Here is a 21,386-nt window from a genome sequence, read left to right on the forward strand (position 1 = left end):
TTAAATTTATTGGTACATTTTAGGTATAAAATACAGTTACATTCATTGTTCAGATCTTGTACCTTTACATGATGTATCTTAGTTCTTATTTTTTCCCCATTCCCCTGCCCTCCCTTCACCTCCTCCACCCTTCCCTATTTACAGAGAGTTTGTTTCCATGTTTTCCTTTTTTCATATGTTTTTCTTATCCCTTCTTTCCTTTCCCCTACCCTTCCCACTTCCCCAACTCTTTTAAAAACAATATGTCAGAGCCAGGGTTTTAGCTCAGTGGTTCCACTGCCTGCCCCGCAAGTGCAAGGACCCGAGTTCGATGTCCAGTACAAAAACAACAACAACGTCAAAATTTGTAACGCAGAAGAACGAATGACCAAGTTCTGTTACTGCATTGAATAGAGCAACCCTCTTTTCCATATCCTCTGTACCCCTCACAGAATGTCATTTGTATGTGTTTGAGCCAGGAGCACTATGTAATACGAAACAACCTTAGTATCGGTTTAAACTTCAGAGAAATAATTTTTTCTCACAACAAAGGCAGCTCTGTGCATGGCCTTCAGTTTGCTGCCTGGAAAATGACTGTAGTCAACAACTGCTAGGGTAATATGGATGTTCATGTTAATTTTCCAAGTTGTGAAACAACATACTCATTGTTAAAGGATAGAAACATGTGAGAGATTAGCAGTGAGCAACTCTGCAAACAACTAACTGAAGGAAACTTGGTCCGTTTAAGAAGGGAAAAAATTGTGCAGTAGCTTCACTTACTAAATAGTTTATTGCCTGTGCTACTTTAAAAAGCTGGAGGGGAGGGCAAAATAGCAGATACTATTTCAGGACTAGTGGGAAAGAAAGTAATATAGAAAAGAATCTTGGCTGAAGAGATGAACCTTGCATGTGACTGTTAGAAGAGCTAATGTCTCCAAGGTATGAAGCTATATTGGATTTATTAGTGTTTTTAATAGAATATAAATAAAAATGAGCATTAGTGATGAACAATTTCGATACCAGTTTGAACTATAAATTTAATGTTTTAAATAGAAGATATGTAGTCAGGAGTGTAACAAAAAGGACTGAAAGGGGATATTTTGTTGCAGACATTTTAGTTTTTATATTATCTTAATATTGAAAACAAATGCCTTTTGTTTGCATTCCAGTCAAGAGCAACACTTACTTGGACAGGCTTTGTTAAAATTTAGTACATTATGCTGATTGCTGATTTTTTTTTAAATAAAAAGCCAGTAAAATATTCTTATTGTTTTCTTGTTTCTAAGGCTTCCCTAACATCCTGGCTCCAACTTAGAACCCACTTGCTTCTCTGAATTTCTTGCTTTCCCTCTCTTATTGTATAAAAGGGTGAGCAGTAGAAGATTGGTCAGAGAAGTATGGCTCAATTCTCAGCTCTGAGTGTCTCCTCCCATTGTGCATATGTATCATTTGGTGGCTGGGTATATGGTGGTAGCAGGATCGATGATGATCAGAATAATTACCATCGTTTGTTAAATGTCTGCCACAATGTATTCATACTGCTTCTAGCAGTTCAGTAAGAAAGGACATCATTATTTCCTTTTTAAAGAAGAAACAAGTTTCAAAATGTTATATAATTCAGTTTTAAACCATTTGACACTTTATTAAGAAGCAGAGTCAGAGTCAGCAGCCGTGATAAAGCACAAAAGCATTCCCTTCTGTGTTGAAATGAGGAAGAAAAGGCAACCTCAAAGATCTGACTATGTAATTCCTAGACCCAGACCTCCTGATAATAGAAAATGCAAAAGAAGATTAGAGCAGAAGATTAAATATGGGACAATTTGAGATAAATAGAATCTGAGGGTCCTGTTAAGAAAGCAATTAAGAAAGCAAGCCCCATTTAATTTATATTTCACATGATTATTGTACATTTTAAAACTTGCCTTTTGTTAGTAATATTTATCTTCCATTGTCCCATCGCGACTAGCCATAATAACCCTTGGAAAGCCTTAGAACGGGCAGGCTTATTCTGAGGACAAGGAATAAGAAGTTGAGAAGCCTGTGTTTATTAATTAGCTCAGCTGGACAGAAACTGATCTGAAACAGAAACTGACATTAGTGAGGTAGGTCAACTCCTGTCTTAAGATTTTATACCAAATGCAGGCTGTGTGGGCTTACAGAAGTTAACAGAAAAGGATAGAGGAGGCAAAGAAACTGCTTTGGGACATACTCTCTCGTTCCCATCGCTCCATCATATGGCATTTCTCTTCATTTAGTTTATGTTCTGAATACTTTCTTGGAGTTCCAGTAACCCTGCTTGTAACCTCTCTAGCCCCTTCTTTTCCAGAACGCTTGACGTTTGAGCTTACATCTTTGGAAGGATACCAAGGTTCAGCCCATGTAGTAGACTGATTTCTGTGTTGGCCAAACTAGTGAAAGGATATTTTTATATATACCTGTGGGGTCTTCCCCAAATTTGAAAAATATGCAGAACTCAGAGTTGAGTTGGGAGGCCTGTGAGCGTGTTCTAAAACCAAAACCTCAAAAATAAGTCTCAAAAGCCTAGGAACAGAAAAGAGTAGCAGGTTTAGAATAAGGGAATAGCAGACCTGGGAATTGTTAAGAATCAGCATTATTTTTAACAGCAGCAGAATAATTGTGGAGAAGAGATTAGACATGTTTAAAGAGACTATGAAAGGAGTAAAATTACTGTTACTCGTCAGATTGCGGAAGAAGAGAATAAGAGAAAGAGCTGTATTCCTGATATGTCAGGTTGAAACCTAGAAAATTAATACATACTAGATTCAATTTTTAGACTTACTAAAATAGTTACCTGATAATGAACTTGAAGTGCAGATTCTAAAGTATCATGAGAAAAATCATCTTGGTAGAAAAATGAAATTTGAAGTGGGTCCTATGGATAACTGGAAAATCACCTGTAAATTAGAATTAAAGAATAAGCACACTTTTGTTTCTTTTCATTGCTTATGTAGATTCAGTATGAAGATAATTTACTCTTAATTTTTAAAAATTTAAAAAATAATACCAATACTTTTGAAAAATATCGATCCATTATTTTATAGAATGTTCCTCAATTTTACTTATCTGATGTCTTAAAATTAGAATGAAGGTGTTCATTTTTGGCAAGAAAACTACAAAGAAACTATTCAGTATTCTCTCAAGGTTCACAATGTTGATATGTGTTATTATTAATGATGTTTACTTTGGTCCTTTTTATTAAGTTTGCATCTGTCAGGAAGAACAATTATAGATTGAAGGAGACTTAGGAGAAATAACTAAATGTAGTGTGAGTCCTGGGTAGAATTCTAGAAAAAGAACATTAATGGCAGTAGTTAAACCAAATTTAAAGAAGTCTGTAGTTTACTTAATTATATTTATTAATGTTAATTTCCTGTCCTTGATAATTGAGCTATGGTTCTAAAAGATGATACTTTTTTTTTTTTTTTTTGGTACTGGGAATTGAACTCGGGTTCTTGTGCTTGCGCAGCAGGCAGCGAAACCACTGAGCTAAATTCTCAGCCCCTAAAAGATGTTAAAGTTAGGGGAAGAGGAACAAAGGAGATAAGAACACTCTTTGTTCTATTTCAGTTTATGTACCTCTAAAATTAAATAAGTTGAAAATGATATGTATAATACTTATATAGTGCTTATGATCATCAGTTTAAGTTCAATTAGAAGAACTTTACTTGGTACCTGAAAACTGCAGTTTAGGAAGACAGAGACCCAGACGGTTGTGAATGTTCTGAGGACACTAAGATTGTACATGACTTTTAAAGAGGAGAAGAAGCTGAAGACAAAGGAAATTCAAGTTACATGTGAAGAAAGGTAATACTAGGTTTTTTTTAATCTTTCAAAAAATTTACTTTTGAACATTGATAACGGTCCTCTTTGGTTTTTATCCATAATATTCAAAACTGTTCTGTGGTAGTGCTTTTTTTTTTTTTTAAGACTCTTATGATAGCATTCTAATTATAGATAGTGGATGTGTTGGAAACTAGGGAATCCCATCTGAGTTGGTCAGACAGAAAGATATGCATCAACTGTTAATTTTTCAAGACTACTAGATGTAGTTTGGACAATAAGGTTAAGTAAAATCAAATTTCATTTAGAATTTAGCCAAGTTCTGTCACTCTTAGGAGTGCTTTGTCTTTTTCATCTATATATCAGGATTATCTATTAATTTTTTTTAAAAACCCAACTTTTCAGCCCTTTTAACAGTAGCTTTTTTGGGGTAATCTTTAACATTGAAGAAAGAACCTGATGTGTATTACTGTAGAATAGACTTTTGGGAGGCTGGATGAAGTACTTGAATCTGGTCTCATTAGCTAATATAGAATTTAGCTTATTTAATTTGACAAAGAAGATTATACGAAATACTTGTTGCTCGGAAGACTCTTTGACTTAAATTGAAGGTGATAAAATGCATATGTTAACACTTACTGACTTAGTAAGGTTCACAATTCCAGGAATCAATCACTGTTGATTCATTTTTAGATATAGTCATTTCTATATTTTTTTTCTGAGCAGAGAAAAATACTTTTATTATTTAAAAGGAGAGAAAAGTAGCAGCAATTCCCTTTCTACACACACAGCAAACCTGCAGTCTGCTGCAGAAGCTATTTTGCTTGTTTGCATAATTAGAACATTTTTTAGTATGTGTTTGCAATACATAATTATTACATATATGTGAAGAGTTGGTATATGTATATGTACCTAACACATCTTAATTCATGTATATGTACCTAACATATCTTAATTCTTTTTTCATCTCCTACCACTCCCATCCCTTCCTGGTCTTTTCAACTCTCCATTTACGGAAGCTCTATTTTTATTTTTTCTTCAATTCTTTATCCCCTTTCTCTTCCCTCCTTTCTCTTCTCTCCATCTCTTGTTCCCATTCCCATTTGAGAAAGATCTCCCTACTTCCTAATATTTATGTTTTATTTTGCTCTATATTTATATTATGGGTTTCTCATATAAGAGAAACCTTGTGATATCTAAGCAATTTCTTTCACTTAATATTATGGTCTCAACTCAGCCACTGCTACCACCTCCTGCGGCTTCTGGTGCTACTTGTGTGCTTGTTCGGTGCAGACCTGGTGCTTCTTTTGTGAAGTGGCAGCTGAGGAGATTCGGGTCCTCGTTATGGCCAACAAAAAGCCCAAGGAAAATGTCAAGACTGATAACAGTGATCATATTAATTTGAAGGTGGTGGAGCAGAATGGTTCTGTGGTGCAGTTTAAGATTAAGGTGTAGTTTAAGATTAAGAGGCATTACTTAGTAAACTAATGAAAGCTGTTATTAAAACAGGATTTGTCAATGAGACAGATCAGATTCCGATTTGATGGACAGCCAATGAATGAAAAGACATGCCCGTCCAGTTGGAACTGGAGGATGAAGATATAATTGATTTGTTCCAGCAGCAAACAGGAGGTGTCTATTCAAAAGGGAACCTGCAACAACTCTACTCCAGAACTCTGTCTTTTTTTTTGTACCGGGGATCGAACTTAGAACTCTGTTCTTACAGACCAAGAATACATTCTCAATTAGAAAACTGCAATTTGATTCTACCACATCCTGACTACTACAGTATAGTTTTCTCTATTCTTTCATTCACCCCTTCCCCCTTCCTTTATTGTACATAAAGCATCTGGTGTATATGCACAAGCATATTGCTTTTTTTTTTAATAAATGGCCAACAATATATATTTTTTTGGTACCAGGGATCAAACTTGGGACTTTGCGCTTGCGAGGCAGGTGGCAGCACCACTGAGCTAAATCCCTGGTCTGACAGTATGTTTTGATTGACATCAATTGGAGATGGGATGGGGAGATACTGGTTCTGTGAAAATAATCCCCTCTATTAGTGGCATGCTCATCACCTCTTATCTTTATATTCCAGTAAGTTATTTTGTTCCCACTGTTTTGTTTGTTGTTTTTGTTTTTGTTTTTTTCTCCTAGCACCAGGGATCAAACTCAGGACTTTGGGCTTGCCAGGCAGGTGCGGTGCCACTGAGCTACACCCCTGGCCCTGCTGTTACTGTTTAACAGAAAAGACAACATAAAAATTCCTGCATAGCTTGTTTGATTAGAGAATTTTAATGTTTTTCATTTATCATTGTAAAACCAAGGATAATTTTATAACTTTTTTGTATGTAGCTGTTACATGTTGGGCAATCTGTCTTTAAGTAAGAGTAAATTAAATTACTCTTTAAAAAAAATCCTAGGGCCGAGGATTTAGCTCAGTGGTTCCGCCATCTGCCTCGAAAGTGCAAGGTCCAGAGCTTGATCCCCATACCAAAAAAAAAAAAAATCTTAGTTTTCCCTTTAAGTCAATAGTCTTGTTTAAATAAACTTATTGTTTAAAATGAAAAAAAATTTATGATCTGAAGGTTCATCCATTTACATGTGAATACTGCCTTCCAGTTTATCCATGTTGATGACCTATAGGCTGTTTCCAAGATTTAGCTATTAGAAATTGTGCTGCTGAAACATGAGTATGCATGTATCACTGTAATATGATGATGCGAAATCTTTTGGGAAGATACCTAGAAGGGGAATGGTTGAGTCAAATGAGATTTGTATTTTTAGTTTTTGGAGGAATCTCCATACTCATTTCTATAGTGTTTGTACTGGTTTACATTCCCACCATCAATGTAGAATGCCCACCCAGCTTCACCAGCATTTGTTACTATTTGATTTCTTGATAGCAATTCTTTGTAGAGTAAGATGATATCTTAGTGTTGTTGTAATTTGCATTTCTCCAGTGACCAGAAATATTAAACATATTTTCATGAATTTATTGGCCATTTGTACTTTTTCCAAGAAGTGTCTATTCATTTTGATTGCCCATTTTTTTGTTCTGTTTCATTTTTCCGGTACTAGGGATCAAACTCAGGACCTTGCGCTTGTGAGGCAGGCATGCCACCACTGATCTAAAGCCCCAGCTGGTTGCCCATTTTTTGATTGGGTCATTCATTTTGGGGGGAGTCTAATGTTTTTGAGTTCTTTGTATATTCTAGATGTTAGCCCTCTGTCCAAGAAATAGCTGGAAAATATTTTTTCCCTTCTGCGTGTTGTCGTTACCCTGTTGGTTCTTTTGCTATGCAGATGCTTTTTAATTTGATATGATCCCATTTGTTGATTCTTGGTATTATTTCTAGTGCCATTGGTATTCTGTTCAGAAAGTCCTTGCCTATGCCTCTGTCTTCAAGAATTTTACCTATTTCATCTTCTAGCAGATTGTTTCTGTTGTAACATTTAGATGTGGGGAAAAAAACCTTTGATTCATTTTGATCATAGTTTAGTACATGGTGAGATATTTGGGTCTAGACTCAATCTTCTGCCTGTGGATATTCAATTTTCCCAGAACCATTTATTAAAGAGGCCATTTTTCCTCTAGTATATGTTTTTGGCCCCTTTGTCAAAGATCAAGTGGCTAAATATGCCTGGGGTTATCTCTGCTTCTTCTCTTCTATCTAGTGATCCATGTATCTGTTTTTTCTGCCAATGCTATGCTGTTTTCATCACTGTAGCTTTGTAATATAACTTCAAATTTGGGATTGTGATGCCTCCTGCTCGTTTTTGTTACCCAGAATTGCTTTTACTATTCTGGGTCTCTTCTGGTTCCATATGAATTTTAGGATTATTTTCTCTACATCCATGATGAATGCTGTTGGTATTTTGATTGGGACTGTGTTAAATTTGTATATCAGTTTTGGAAATTGTCTTTATTTTTTTCTTGTTGCTGAGACAAAATAACCAACATCCAAAGTTAAAGGGGAAAAGATTTATTTAGCTCACAGTTTGTAGAGGTTTCAGTCCATAATTGGCTGGCTCCAAGGCAGGGTGGCATGGTAGATGGGCATTGCCAAGGAGCAACACTTCATGGTGGGCAGAAGGCAGTAAAGCAGTGAAGTAGCAAACAACCAGCAACAACTCTCTGTCCCTAATATTTTATTCAGGGTACTGCCCTTAGGGCTGGAAGTACTCACACGCAGGTAAGCTTTCCCATTATTCATTCCCAGAACTATGCCAAGCCAGTCAGAAGACTGATTTAGTAATCACACACCCTTGATCCCAGCATGACATACTTAATCCCAAAATCACACACTCTAGAACCAGCCACCTCTGAAAAGCCCTACCTATGACTGCATGAGGCTTTAGGGGGACAGCTAGATACAAGCTATAACATTGCAATCTTGGCTCCCCTAAGACTCATGCACATCCCTTTATTCAAAAAGCATTTAGTCCATTTCTAAGGGTTGCCAAAGTCCTAACAGTTTCAGCATTGCTGAAAAGTTCAAGTTCAAAGTCTCCTGTGTGATTTAAGGCAAACTCTTAGCTGTGGGCCCCTGTACAAATGAAAAGAAAGTTAAACACTTCCAACATACATGGCACAAGGTAGACTTTCCTTCAAAAAGTTCAAAGAGAGGCATAGAAAGGAATGGGAACAAAGCAAGACCAAAATCCAGCATGGCAAACATTAAATTCCCTAGTTCCATGTCTAGCATCCTGGGCAATCTGTGGCAAGTTGTGAACTCCAAAAAACTTGAGTGGCTCCACTCCTATAGCCCTCTGGTGTCTGTAACTCTCATGGCTTCTCTTCTTTGCTCACTCCTTCAGTTCCTCAGACAATCCGCATTCCTGGCTTTTCCCACCTTCTGAGGTCTTCACTGCACCTTTGGCTTCACACTCAAATGACACACAGTACCCTCTCAGCAGCACCTTCTTCTGAAATCTGGGTGAAAGGTTTCCTGACCTCACAACTCTTTCATTTTGCATGCACCTAAAATCAGCACCACATGCATGACAACAGAGTCTGCTGCCAGCTGGAGCAGTAGCCAGGCTTCGACATAGGAGTCAAGTGCCTGGATCATTGAGCACTCTGAACCCAATCCTGAGGAACACATTCTTTAGGCTGCTGCCATTCTGGAACGTGGTGCTCTGGGGCTCTCTTTTCAAAGCAAATTTTTTCACCTTTGCAACCTTGAGGCTTTTGTAATGGCTGGAGTCTTGCTGTTTCTTGTGATGTCCCCAAGCCATCTTTTCCATTGTCCTTTTCCTTCTCAGCAGCCAAATTCTCCTCTGCTGTATCTTTGCAGGCCATAGCTTTGCTGGAGCTTCCTTTCTGGCCAAACTTAAAACATTGAAAATCATTCTGCTGGTCTTTGTGCTCTTGATTCTCAACGTAGATATGGCTAAAAGCCCCTATTAGACTGTCTTGAAATTTCTTCTGCAAGATTAATTAATCTGCTACCCTTAATCTCAGTCTCAGTCAAAGTCTCTGGACATGAACATAATGCAGACAAACTTTCTGCCAAGGTATAATACACATCATCTGGAGTCCAACAGCCAATGCAGTCCTTCTTCCCAGTAGAAGCCTCCTGAGACTGGTCTTTACCAGCAGCATTTCTGTCAGCATTCTGGTCTTCTAATCTCTGACCAGAATCTCCTGTCAAGTACAGCTTAAGGAATTCCAAGGCTGCTGCTTCAACCAGCATTGTCAAATATTTCCAAACACTTCCCACATGCCAGTTGCAAAGGCTCTTGAACCACATGGTCAGGTGCAGTCACAACAGCCACCTCACTTCTCTCATACCACATTTTATCTTAGTTATTTTTTCTCATTGCTGAGATAAAATACCCAACACTCAAAGTTAAAGGAGGAAAGGTTTATTTAGTTCAAAGTTTGTAGAGGTTTCAGTCCATAATTGGCTGGCTCCAAATCGGGGGGATTGGCAAAGGGACATGGCAGAGAACAGCTCATGGTGGGCAGAAGACAGTGAAGCAGTGAAGTAACAAGCAGCAAGTGACCAACAACAACCTCCTTTTCTGTCCCTTGTGTTTTATACAGGCTACACACCCTAAAGGCATGTAACACAGACACTCACGGAGAGGCTTCCCATTACCCATTCCCAGAACTATGCCAAACCAGTCAGGGAGCTAATTTAGTAATTACATATCCTTGATCCCAGCATCACACACTCTAGATCCAGCCACCTATGTAAAGCCCCACCCATGACTGCATGGGGCTTCAGGGGGACATCTAGATTCAACCATAACAGAAGTTTATCCATTTTGACTATTTTGTTTATGCTTATCTAGGAACATGGGGAACCTTTGATTTTCTGATGTATTCTTTGATCTCCGTTTTCAGAGAGGTGCATTTTTTATTGTAGAGGTCTTTCATTTCCTTGGTTAGGTTAGTCCTAAATATAGTACTTCTCTTGGTGCTGTTGTGTATGGTATTGTTTTCCTAATTTCTTTCTCAGTGAGTTCATTGCTAATGTATAGGAAGGAATACTATTGATTTATGTATGTTGATATCATATCCTGCTATATTGCTAAATTTGGCTATTCTAGGAATCTTGGTGGAATTTTATGGGTCTTGTAAGTAAAGGATCATGACATCTGCAAATAATGATACTTTGACTTCTTCCTTTCCTGTGCATATCCTTTTTATTTCTTTATCTTGCCTGATTGCACTGACTAATATTTCAAGGACTATGTTGAACAGTAGTGGTTATAGTGGACATCCTTGTCTTATTTCTGATTTTAGAGGAAAAGCTTTCAGTTTTTCCCTATTTAGTATGATGTTGGCAGTAGGTTTGTCATAAGTGGCTTTGATCAGACTGAGATAAGGTCCTTCTGTACCTATTTTCTTCAGGGTTTTATTGTGAATAGATATTGGATTTTGTTGAAAGCTTTGTCTATTGAGATGATCATGTGATTTTTGTCCTGGCTTCTGTTGTATTATGTTTATCTATTTGCTATTTTAAACCATCCTTGCATCCCTATGATGAAGCCTACTTGATAGTTGGGCATTTTTTCCCCCATGCATTGAATTAAAATCTGTAAATAGCCGCAATTGTGTTGAATTTTCTGTTGCACTAAGATTCATTGCGCAGGGAAGAAACCAATAGATATTTACTTTGAAAAGTAGAGATCTTTTAGTTTTAGTTTTCTTACATATTCACTTTCTCTTGTATTTTCCCCTCAATCTTTATTAATGTCCCCAATCCATTTTCCTTCTCCATCCTTTTTGATTGAGTGTAATATGGAATTAAAATTTTAAAAACATATATAAGACTTACTTTTAATAGGTTGTTTCTTGGCTTTCAAGTGGTTGTGATAGAACTTTTTTGGTTTTCTAGCTAAAAACTGTAAGTGGCTTTTTGCCAATATAGATTCTCAATTCATTTTTCCCCTTACAAGTATCTCAAAGGAAAATGAAATGTCCTCTGCCTGCCATTTAGTGTTGTCATTACATTTTCAGGCAACCCCACATTTTATGGATGACTAAATTAAAGTACTAAATGACCAATAATTTAGTGAGATTATTAAAGTTTAGTACCATTAAGAACAGAGGAATTTATTTAAGATAAAAACAAGCAAACCTTAAGTTGAAGTGCTGTGTTTGTACAAGTTTGACTTAGAGATGAGGATACAGAATAAGCCATTATTGAAATATGCACTACCTATGTAACACTAGCAGTTAGAAAATTAGTAGGGGCTTGATAGTTCTTGTGGATCGTTGGTTAAGAAGTCAAAATTTACTTTCCTATAGATATTTTTTAAATGATGAGAGTAATTAATCAACATAATGGGTCCCTCTAGGGCAGGAACTTTGCCTGATATATTTTCCACCTCCTCTCATTTGCTTTTCATAAAATAAAGTCCTTCTTTTGATTTGGTGTTTGTTTACTGAGTATAGAAAATAGGGATTATGGGAAAAAACTAGTCTTAAAAATTTATTTCTATAGTTCTTATCTCATAAAGTCTCTTTCTTTATCCCTTCTTCCTTTCTTCATTATGTGGAGCTGAATTTTTCCCAGGGAGAAGGAGAATGAGTATGCCAACCTGGCAATCAAAGAGCCCTGTTAAAGGTCTTTTTCAATTGTTTTCCATTTAAGCAATCTTTCTTGTGAATGCAAAGTATATAGGATACTGTTCTGAGAGAACCTGATGTATAACAGCATTGGTTAGGGATGGTGGGAGTATGTAGGGAGTGGGGAGTGATGACTATTTTCTAGCTGCAGCTTCAAATCAGCAATTGGTTTGGGTTTTCCCCCCCATTTTTATTAGTATATTTGCATAGTAAATAAGGATTACATTCTTCATGGGGAGTTGATACATGTAAATAACACATTTTTTTTTAATCCCCTTCACCCACCCTCCATCCTCCCTCCAAGCAATTAATTTGGAGAGTTTGGTGAAGTCACCTCTCAGAGTGGATTATGACTTTAAGGACTTATAAAACTTCAGAAGTGTGACCTAAAATACCAGAGGTTTGGTGAAAGATTAAAGGAGTAGAAGGGATTTAATATCAGAAGGAGAGGCTAAAACTACTGCTAGTCTTTAGGCAAATGATTGTTGGAAGAGTATTGGCCTATGCATTAGGAAATATGGGTTTTACCTAGATTCTTTTAGCTAACTAGATATTCTCTGAATCTTGATTCCATAATTATGGAAGTTATGGGGCATTGTATCATATGATTTCTAAGGTCCTTTTAAATCCTGTATAGGGTTTACCAGAGGTGGCGAACCTATGGCACATGTGCTTCAGTAGGCTCTTTGTATCATTGAAAGCTCTAAAAGATTCACCATCACTGGTCTATACATTGATACCAACAACATTTGACATTCTTGAACACCTTCCTTTTTGAAATCCTCCTCTGGTTTCTCTAACATCATATTTATGGCTTTGCTTCTGCTTCTTTTTACACACACACACACACACACACACACGTGCATGCACATTATGATTAATATTGTGTAGACCTCAGTGGTTCCCAAATTGTATTTCTAACCCATATCTCTTAGCTCTAAACATATATTTATTTCAACATCTCCATTTGGGTATTTAATAAGCACTTCAAACTCATATCTAAAACCAGACTCCCAAAATTTTTCTGTCTCATCTGAGTATATTGCGCCATCATCTACCAGTTGTACAAGTCAGAAAGATTTGAATCTGCAGTAGTCTTAATTACCCAGGATCCACTCTGGATTCCCCCTTACCTGGTTATGACAGTAGAGCCAGTAATTTTTTAAAGGCAAATCCTATCTTGAGTCTCTTCAATGCAAAATATTTTAGCAGTCATTCACTTTGTTTGGAATTTGTTTTGTTTTGTTTCATTTGTTTGTCTGTTTTGGTGGTATTAGAGGTTGAGCCCAGGGCCTTTGTACTGAGCTATGACGTCTCTGGCCCTTTTTTATTTTTTGAGAGCTCTTGCTGAGATGCTAAATTGCCCAAGCTACCACACTTGAATTTACCAGTTTTTTGCCTCAGCCTCCCAGAGTGCTGGGATTATGCCCAGCTCATTACAGAAGTCTTTAGGATTAAAACCAAATTCATTTTAATAGCCCTACGTACCTCCCCAGCCGCTGCTTCCACCATTTTGCCCCTTGGTATCTTAGCACCAGCCATACTAACCTCTCAGTTTCTCAAATGTATAGTAATCCTTCCCACATATTCCATAGAGCCTGTTTGCTTTCCTCTTCCCTATTCCTAGAATATTCCCATCATCTTAAAAGTTGAAGCTTTAACCCTCAGTGTGACATTTTATAGACAGAGTCTTTAAGGAAATAATTAAGGTTAAATGAGGCCATAAAACTTGGGCCCTAATTCAGAAGGACTTTTGATCTTTTTTTTGGTACCAGGGATTGAACTCGGGACCTTGCGCTTCGAGGCAGGTGCCAGAACCATTGAGCTAAATCCCTGCCCCAAAAGGACTTATGATCTTATAAGAAAAGATACCAGGAGCCTGGTATCACACAAAGAAAAAGGCCATGTGAGTCAGAGTAGGCAGCCATCTGCAAGGAAAGAGGCCTCAGAAGAAGACAAACCTACTAGCACCTTGATTTTGGACTTCCAGTCCAAAAGTTGTGAGAAAATAAGTTTGTTTCAAGCTAGGTGACTAATTCAATTATTTTCAACTTTTTAGTAATCTACCTTCATAGTCTTCACTTTTCCTATTTTCTCTTAACCTACTGATGTGATTTTTTTCTATTATAAATTAGTGATTAGTTTTATATAATCAAGGCTAAAAGTCCCTTTTTATTTATCTAGTTTGACTTCTTTTTGGTCCTTGACCATCAATTATTTTTTCTTGCCTGAGAATCTCTTAAGCATCTGCTTAGTCTCTGTGTTACTCACTTTCCTATCATGTGGACAAAATGCCCAACCCATGATTTAAAGGAGGAGTTTATTTGGCTCACAGTTTCCAGTAGGTTCAATCCATGGTTGTTTGGATGAAAATCAGAAACAGCATAACAGAAGGGCATGATGGAGGAAAGCTGTCCATCCTAAGGCAACCAGGATGTAGAGAGGGAAGGGAGGAGCCAGGGACAAGAATACATCCTTCCAGGTCTTGCCCTAGTGATTTGTTTCCAAGCAGTCCCCACTGCCTGACAGCACATTCAGCCATGAACTCATCAGTGAATTAATCTACTGATAAATATAGAACCTCTATGATCTGATCACCTTCCAAAGCCCTACCTCTGAATACATGAGACTTTGGGGGAACATTTTAGATTTAATGCATAATGCATAGATTTAATTGAATATCTTTGTAATATCCTCTTTGAAGTCTTATCTCCATCTGACTGTAAATGCCAGTGTTTTTCAGGGCATCACTCTATGCATTCAAACATCTTATATCTACTGAATATATATTTGCTGTCTAATGAGCTTAATTGCCTTCCTTTCTCTTACTCTATGCCTCTATACATCCTTATTCTATGTAATTATTACCAAATCTTTTTCATTCAAAGTTCATTACCATTGATTTAAGTCAAGCTCCCACCTCTTACCACTTGGATTAGTTAGATATCTCCCAACACACTTCCTTTCCTCTAGTCAAAAGTTCTTGTTAATTCATCCTTCTCTTCTGTCAAAGTAACCTTTGAAATGGAATCATGTCTCTCCACTTTAGTTTCCTATCCTTAGTTTCCCATCACCATAAATGTAAAATTTCAACTTTGTGTATGTGTGTGGTACTTGGGTATAGATCCCAGGACCTTCACACTGCGGTAATCCCCATCCCTTTTTATTTTTTATTTTGAGACAGAGTTTTGCATAGTCACCAAGTTGCCCAGGCTGGGTGCCAGCTTGCAGTCCTCCTTTCTCAGCTTTCCAGAGAGCTGGACTTGCAGATGTACATCACCACACCTAGCTGAAGTTTCAACTTTTAAGCATTACACTCAAGGCTCTTTATGATCTGGCCCTGATTTCCTCTCCAGCCTTGAATCTTTCTGAATCTTAAAATATATCATACTGTCCAGCTGTATTAAATGACTTGCATTTTTTAGAATATGGGTCACCAGTGCCTTATACTGGTGCTTTTACCTCTGCCTGGAATGCTCTCTGCTTTTTCTGTAATTCTTACTTTTTCAGTCCTCAACCAGAATTTTGCTTCAATGCCTCTCCCTGGTTCCAGGTTGTTACCCTCCTTTGTGGACCCATATCACCCCATGTACGTCTGTGACATTGTACTTACTTTACAATATTATAATTTTTCTTTTTTTTCCCCCCATTAAGTTTATTGATACATTTTAGGTATAAAATACATTTACATACATCATTGGGATCTTGTACCATTACATGAGTATCTTGGTTCTTATTTTTTTTTCCCCTTTCCCTGCCCTCCCTTCACGTCCTCCACCCTTCCCTATTTGCAAAGATTTTGTTTCCATTTTTTTCCTATTCTCATATTTTTTCTTTTCCTTTTCTTCCTTTCCCCTACCCCTCCCACTTCCCCTGCTCCTTTAGACCTTTACTTCCTATTACACAATTTCAATTACACATTTTTTAAATTAAAATATCAAGACCTAGGAGACATTACCACAGATTTTACAGAATTTAAAAGGATATAGAAAGCATATTACAAAAATCTGTTTTGAAATAAATTCGACAACTTCTAAGAAGTACCTTGGAAAACAAATTAATGAAACTAACTCTGGAGGAAATATAAAATTTGAATAGCACCTATTAAAGAAAGTCTATTCCTAGCTTGAAAACCTGCCTATATGACAACAACAGGCTCATATACATTTTAACTGATAAATTATATCAAACATTTAAAGCAGAAAAAAGGAGGAACACTTCTCCCCACATTTTAGGAACTCAACATTGTGCTAATCCTAAAACTGGATAAAGATAATAGAAGAAAAAAATATAAACATAGATAGAAATTCATTTAACAAAACAAACTCTTAGAAGTCAGATCTGGCAGTATGTAGAAAGTGGTTTTATTATAGGGATGGCAGTGTTGGTTCAGCATTGGAAGATCCACCCCCAAAAGTCATCATTTTAACAGAGGAAAGGAAAAAGCCATATGATCCTGTCATTAGTTGGAGAAAAAGTATTGGACTAAATTCCACAGCTGTTCATGGTAAAAGCTATCAGGAGACTAGAAGTAGAACAGAACGTTCTCAACAGATTAAAGACATGTACTCCATACTTCCACTGAGAACGCCTTATATGATTGGAGAAGATACAATGCTTTCTCCTTAAGGTGGGGAACGAGCGCAGATATGCTTACTCTTCATCTGTCCATTAAACTTTGAAACATAGGCCTAAACCAAAATAGTCTGGCAATAAAATGACACAATTAGGATAGGATTGGCAAGGTAGAAGCAAAATCTTTATATGTAGATGAAATGATCATCTATAGAGAAAATACTAAGAAATCTCTAGGAGCCCCTAGGACTTGTATTTGAATTTAGCAGGATTAGAAAACACAAGGTATATATAAAAATTCAGGTCTATGTATACTTGCTATAAATGAAGAATTGGATATTTAAATTTAAAAGTTATGTAGGAGTACAAAGGACCTAGAAAAGTAAAAAGAAAAAGAAAAAAAAACAGTGTTGGAAGACGTTTAGTACCTAATTTTAAGACTTCTTCTAAAGCTACAGTAATCAAGGCAGTGCTGGTGTAAGGAAAGACATATAGATCATTGGAATAAAACAGAGAATCTGGAAATAGAACCACACATATATGGTCCACTGAGTTTTGAAAGATTATTTAACATTAACATTTTATAGAGTATAAACTCAATTCAAGAGCAGAAAAGATAGTGTTTTCAGCAAATGGCACTAGAACACCTGGTATCTGTATATAAAAAATTAACCTCAACCCTTTATTTCCATACATGAAAATAATTTGAAGGGATCTATGAACCTAAATATGAAATCCTAAAAGTATAAAAGTTTAAGAAGAAATTATAAGGGAAAATGTTTATGAATTTAGGGTAGGCAAGAACTACCTAGGATGCAAAAAACATGACGTATAAAAAGAAATTGATAAATGGGATTCCATCAAAATTTAGAACTTTAGATGACATCATTAAAATGAAAAGTAGTCCTTAAACAGACCATATTTACAATGCATATAACCTATGACCAGAATATATAAAGAACTCTTACAGCTCATTAATAGACAACCCAGTTAAAAAGTAGACACAAGAAGATGATAGGCAGTACAGCACAAGGAAAGGTGTGCAACTCTAGAATCAGAAAAATACTAATCAGTACAATAACAAGATTGAATTATACACTCATTAGGGAGATGAAGTTAAAAGTTTTAAAAGCCTTGTCATGACTTTTTCTTTTTGTTGGATTCTCCCCCTTTGTGTTTAATTTGTCACGCCCAATGGATTCATTCTGCTGGGCTTCCTGGGGTTGTGATCCTCATTGTCTGTTCCTAGGATATTGTCTAAAATTTTTGGAGTGCTGGTTTGGTATTCATGAAGTTCCTAATATGTTCTTTATCATGAAAGTATCTTATTTCTCCATCAATTTTGAAAAATAATTTTGCAGGGTACATCAGTGTGGGTTGGAGGCTGTTTTCTTTTAGGGCTTGGAATACATCACTCCAAGCTCTTCTTGCCTTCAGGGTTTGCATTGAGAAGTCTGCTGTGATTCTGATGGGCTTTCCTTTGTATGTGATTTGTTTCTTTGCTCTCACTGCTTGTAGAATTTTGTTCTTCTGTTGGATTTCTGGAATCCTAACTATTATATGCCTATGTGTAGATTTTTTTTGATTAAGGCTAGCTGGAGTCCTATATGCCTCACTTATCTGTATGTCAACTTCTTTTCCCCTCCTTGGGAAGTTTTCTGCCATCACTTCTGTGAACAGTTTTTTATGTCATCTGCACTCTCTCCTGTTTCTTCATTGACTCCAATCAGTCTTATGTTATTCTTCTTTGCATCATCTAGCAGCTGCTGGATTGATTTCTCATGTTCCCTTACAACTTTAAAGCAATTTTTCTTTTCCTCCTCACTAATTGCAATCTTCTCTTCTATATCTGAAATTCTGTCCTCACATTGGTTCATTCTGCTCCATAGACTTTTGATGGAGTTTTCAATCTCCTGGAAATCTGTTTGCATCTGTTTTATGGATTCCCTTTGTTTCCTATGTTAGGATTCCATCATGTTCCTCAGATCCTCTATTTTTTTTTATCTGTCTCCTCTCTAGATTTATCAATCATGTCTTGCACTATGAGCTCAATCTTAGGTATTATCTGAGAAAGTATTTCTGATTTCATTTTTCCCAGATCCTCTTTTGTTGCCAGTTCAGGGAGTCCAGGTGGTTGAGTATCAGGTTGCTCCATCTCGTTTCCCTTTAGGGTTGCTGTAGGTGATCTGGAAATCTGTTTTTGAGCCTTGTTTATGTGTCTTCTCATTTCCCCAGGCGTGGGGGGGGTGCTTCTGGTGCCCACGTGGCTCACCTTCTCTGCCCTAGGAGTGTGGAATGGCAGTGGGGGAGCCTCCTCCCAGGCGCTGGGGCTGGCTCACCTTCTCTGCCCTAGGAGCGTGGAATGGCAGTGGGGGAGCCTCCTCTCAGGCACTGGGACTCTCTAATTTTTCTTTATATGGTATCTGCTTCCTATAAACTGTAATTTCTTTGAGAATAGGGAGTGTGTGTGTGTGTAGCCCACATTACATAGGGGCTCAGTAAATTGTGTTTAAAGAGTAAGAAGAATGCCAAAGTATAAAGATTGTGAGCCACAAAAGTGAATTTCCAGATGAATTCCACACCAATTTTTAGACTCCTTCACTAAATATTCTAAGAAAACTTTAAATGGAGATGTTTCTGGTGTAGTTTAAGGATAGCCTTTTTGTCAGTTTTATGGAAGAGATAACAGGAGCTGGTTGTAGTGATACATACTCATAATCTCAGCTACTTGAAAGGCTGAGGCAGGAGCATGGCAAGTTTGAGCCTAGCCTGGGAAACTTAGTGAGATGCTATCTCAAAATAAACATTTTTTTAAAAGACTAAGGATGTAGCTCAGTGATAGAATACTTATCTAGCATATGCAAGGCCTAGAGTTCAATCCCCAGTACTGTAAGGGGAGGAAAACGCTAATAAGACCAACATTTGAATGTGCTATTTGGGGTAGAAGTAGTCAGCTTACTGAACAGGAGGAAGTTATCCTGGGTGATGAGCCACTTGTAATAATGTTACCATACCCACTCATGTAATCATCTACTATTCTCATGAAACAAAAGGGATTACCCCTTTTAGTTTTGCTTCCCTTTTTTAAAAGCTAAGTTTTCCTGCACCAGAAAGGAGTACTTTATATTTAAAGGCATTAAGTTATCTTCAGTTTTCTCTTAACACATTCATGATGGGGCCATAATTCGTATGTTGTCAGGCAGCTTGAACCACCAGTGGTACATGCTTGACTGTCTCATCAGGCTTTTTAATTAATTTTTTTAGTAAAAAAATTGATAAGAGGGATTAGATTTATTTGTACCACCGGTAATACAAGCCACTGATGGGACAGTCATGCATGAACCACAGATGATTCAAACTACTGGGAACATGTTAACTGATGTTGCAACAATACTGATTTCATGGGGCTTCCAGCCTTGGGAAAAAGAGTTTATAACTAAACTTTTGCTTATAACATTAGCCATGCACAGGGACAAAGTTTTATTCTAGTCTTTAGAATAGAAAATGTTCACCTATTTGATGTGCCTCTTCCATACATTTAAGAAGGAAATATAGGAGGACCCAGGCACGGCTTGGAGCCCCTGCTCCATCCCGCAGTCTACTTAGCCATGCATGGGAGCCTAAAGGGCCCAGTCCTGCTCCCCTCCACCCCTGTCATCCACATCACCACCTTCCCCCACCACCGCCTCTGGCCTCCTGCCTCTTCTGCTACCTGGTTCCACACTACAGAGGCACAGGGGATTATAAAGGCCCTTGTCCTGAGCACCACAAGATAGAGCAGAAGTTAGCAACAGAAAGAGGGCCTCTCAGGCTCCTCAATGAAAACTGAAGCTCAGCGGAAAAGTAAAGAGAATCTCTACAATAAAGGAACACTAGACCACTGTACTTCATAATTTGGAGGGATCATCACCTGGGATCATCACCTCCCATCGAAACCTGCACTATCTTCAGGGAAAGGGCAACTGGAACCTGCAGTAAAACTTTGCAGAGTTCAACCCCAGAGTTCAAAGCCCAGGTCCTGATGGCTTCACTGTTGAATTCTATAAGACATTTAAAGAAGAACTATTGCCATTGCTCTTCAAACTCATCAAGGAAATTGAAAGGGAAGCAATACTTCCAAATTCATCCTGGAAGCAAGTGTTACTTTGATTCCAAAACTAGAGAAAGACCCAACCTAAAAAGAGAACTACAGACCAATCTCCCTAATGAACATAGATGCAAAAATCCCCAACAAGATACTGGCAAACAGAATACAGAGGGTCATCAAGAAGATCATATACCCTGACCAAGTTGGATTTATACCAGGGATGCTAGGCTGGTTCAACATTTGTAAATCAATAAATGTAATATAGTATATTAACAGAGTCAAGGACAAAAACCATATGATCATCTCAATATATGCAGAAAAGGCATTTGACAAAATTCAACACCCATTCATGATAAAAACTCTACAGAAAATTGGAACAGAAGGTCTTTTTCTCAACCTGATTAAGACTATTTATGAAAAACCAACAGCCAACATCATACTAAATGGTCAAAAACTGAAAACTTTCATGCTAAAATCAGGAACAAGACAAGGATGCCCACTATCACCACTCCTGTTCAATATTGTTCTGGAAACATTAGCCACAGCAATTAGAAAAGAGAAAAAAATAAAAGGAATAAAGCTAGGAAAGGAAGAAGTTAAACTGTCATTATTTGCTAATGATACGATACTTTACATAGAAGACCCAAAAAACTTGGTCAAAAGTCTTCTAGACCTAATTGACAGATTCAGTAGAGTAGCTGGATACAAGGTCAACACTCAAAATACAATAGCCTTCTTATACACAAATAGCAGACTCATTGAGAGAGAAATTCGGGAAACAATTCCTTTTACAATAGCATCTAAAAAAATGAAATATCTAGGAATCAACCTAACAAAGGAAGCAAAAGACCTCTA

The 21,386-nt window shown here is 37.2% G+C and overlaps 1 protein-coding gene across 5 annotated transcripts in view; it reads left to right on the forward strand.

The window, feature by feature from the left end:
* Art3 (ADP-ribosyltransferase 3 (inactive)) overlaps window positions 1-21,386 on the forward strand; it is a 148,574-nt gene that overhangs the window by 51,886 nt on the left and 75,302 nt on the right. The window contains exon 1 of one of the 5 annotated variants that reach the window (XM_087215849.1): window positions 750-918. The exons of 3 other annotated variants lie outside the window; for them this stretch is intronic. The gene's annotated coding sequence lies outside the window, so the exon portion shown is untranslated. Of the gene's footprint in view, window positions 1-749; window positions 919-21,386 lie in introns of those variants that run through there. One more of the 5 variants, XM_021261041.2, reaches the window with a different exon arrangement.

The sequence above is a fragment of the Heterocephalus glaber genome, unplaced genomic scaffold (assembly GCF_053883595.1).
Source record: "Heterocephalus glaber isolate CG9 unplaced genomic scaffold, H.glaber_assembly_v1.0 deba00001454, whole genome shotgun sequence".
NCBI classification, from domain to species: domain Eukaryota; kingdom Metazoa; phylum Chordata; class Mammalia; order Rodentia; family Bathyergidae; genus Heterocephalus; species Heterocephalus glaber.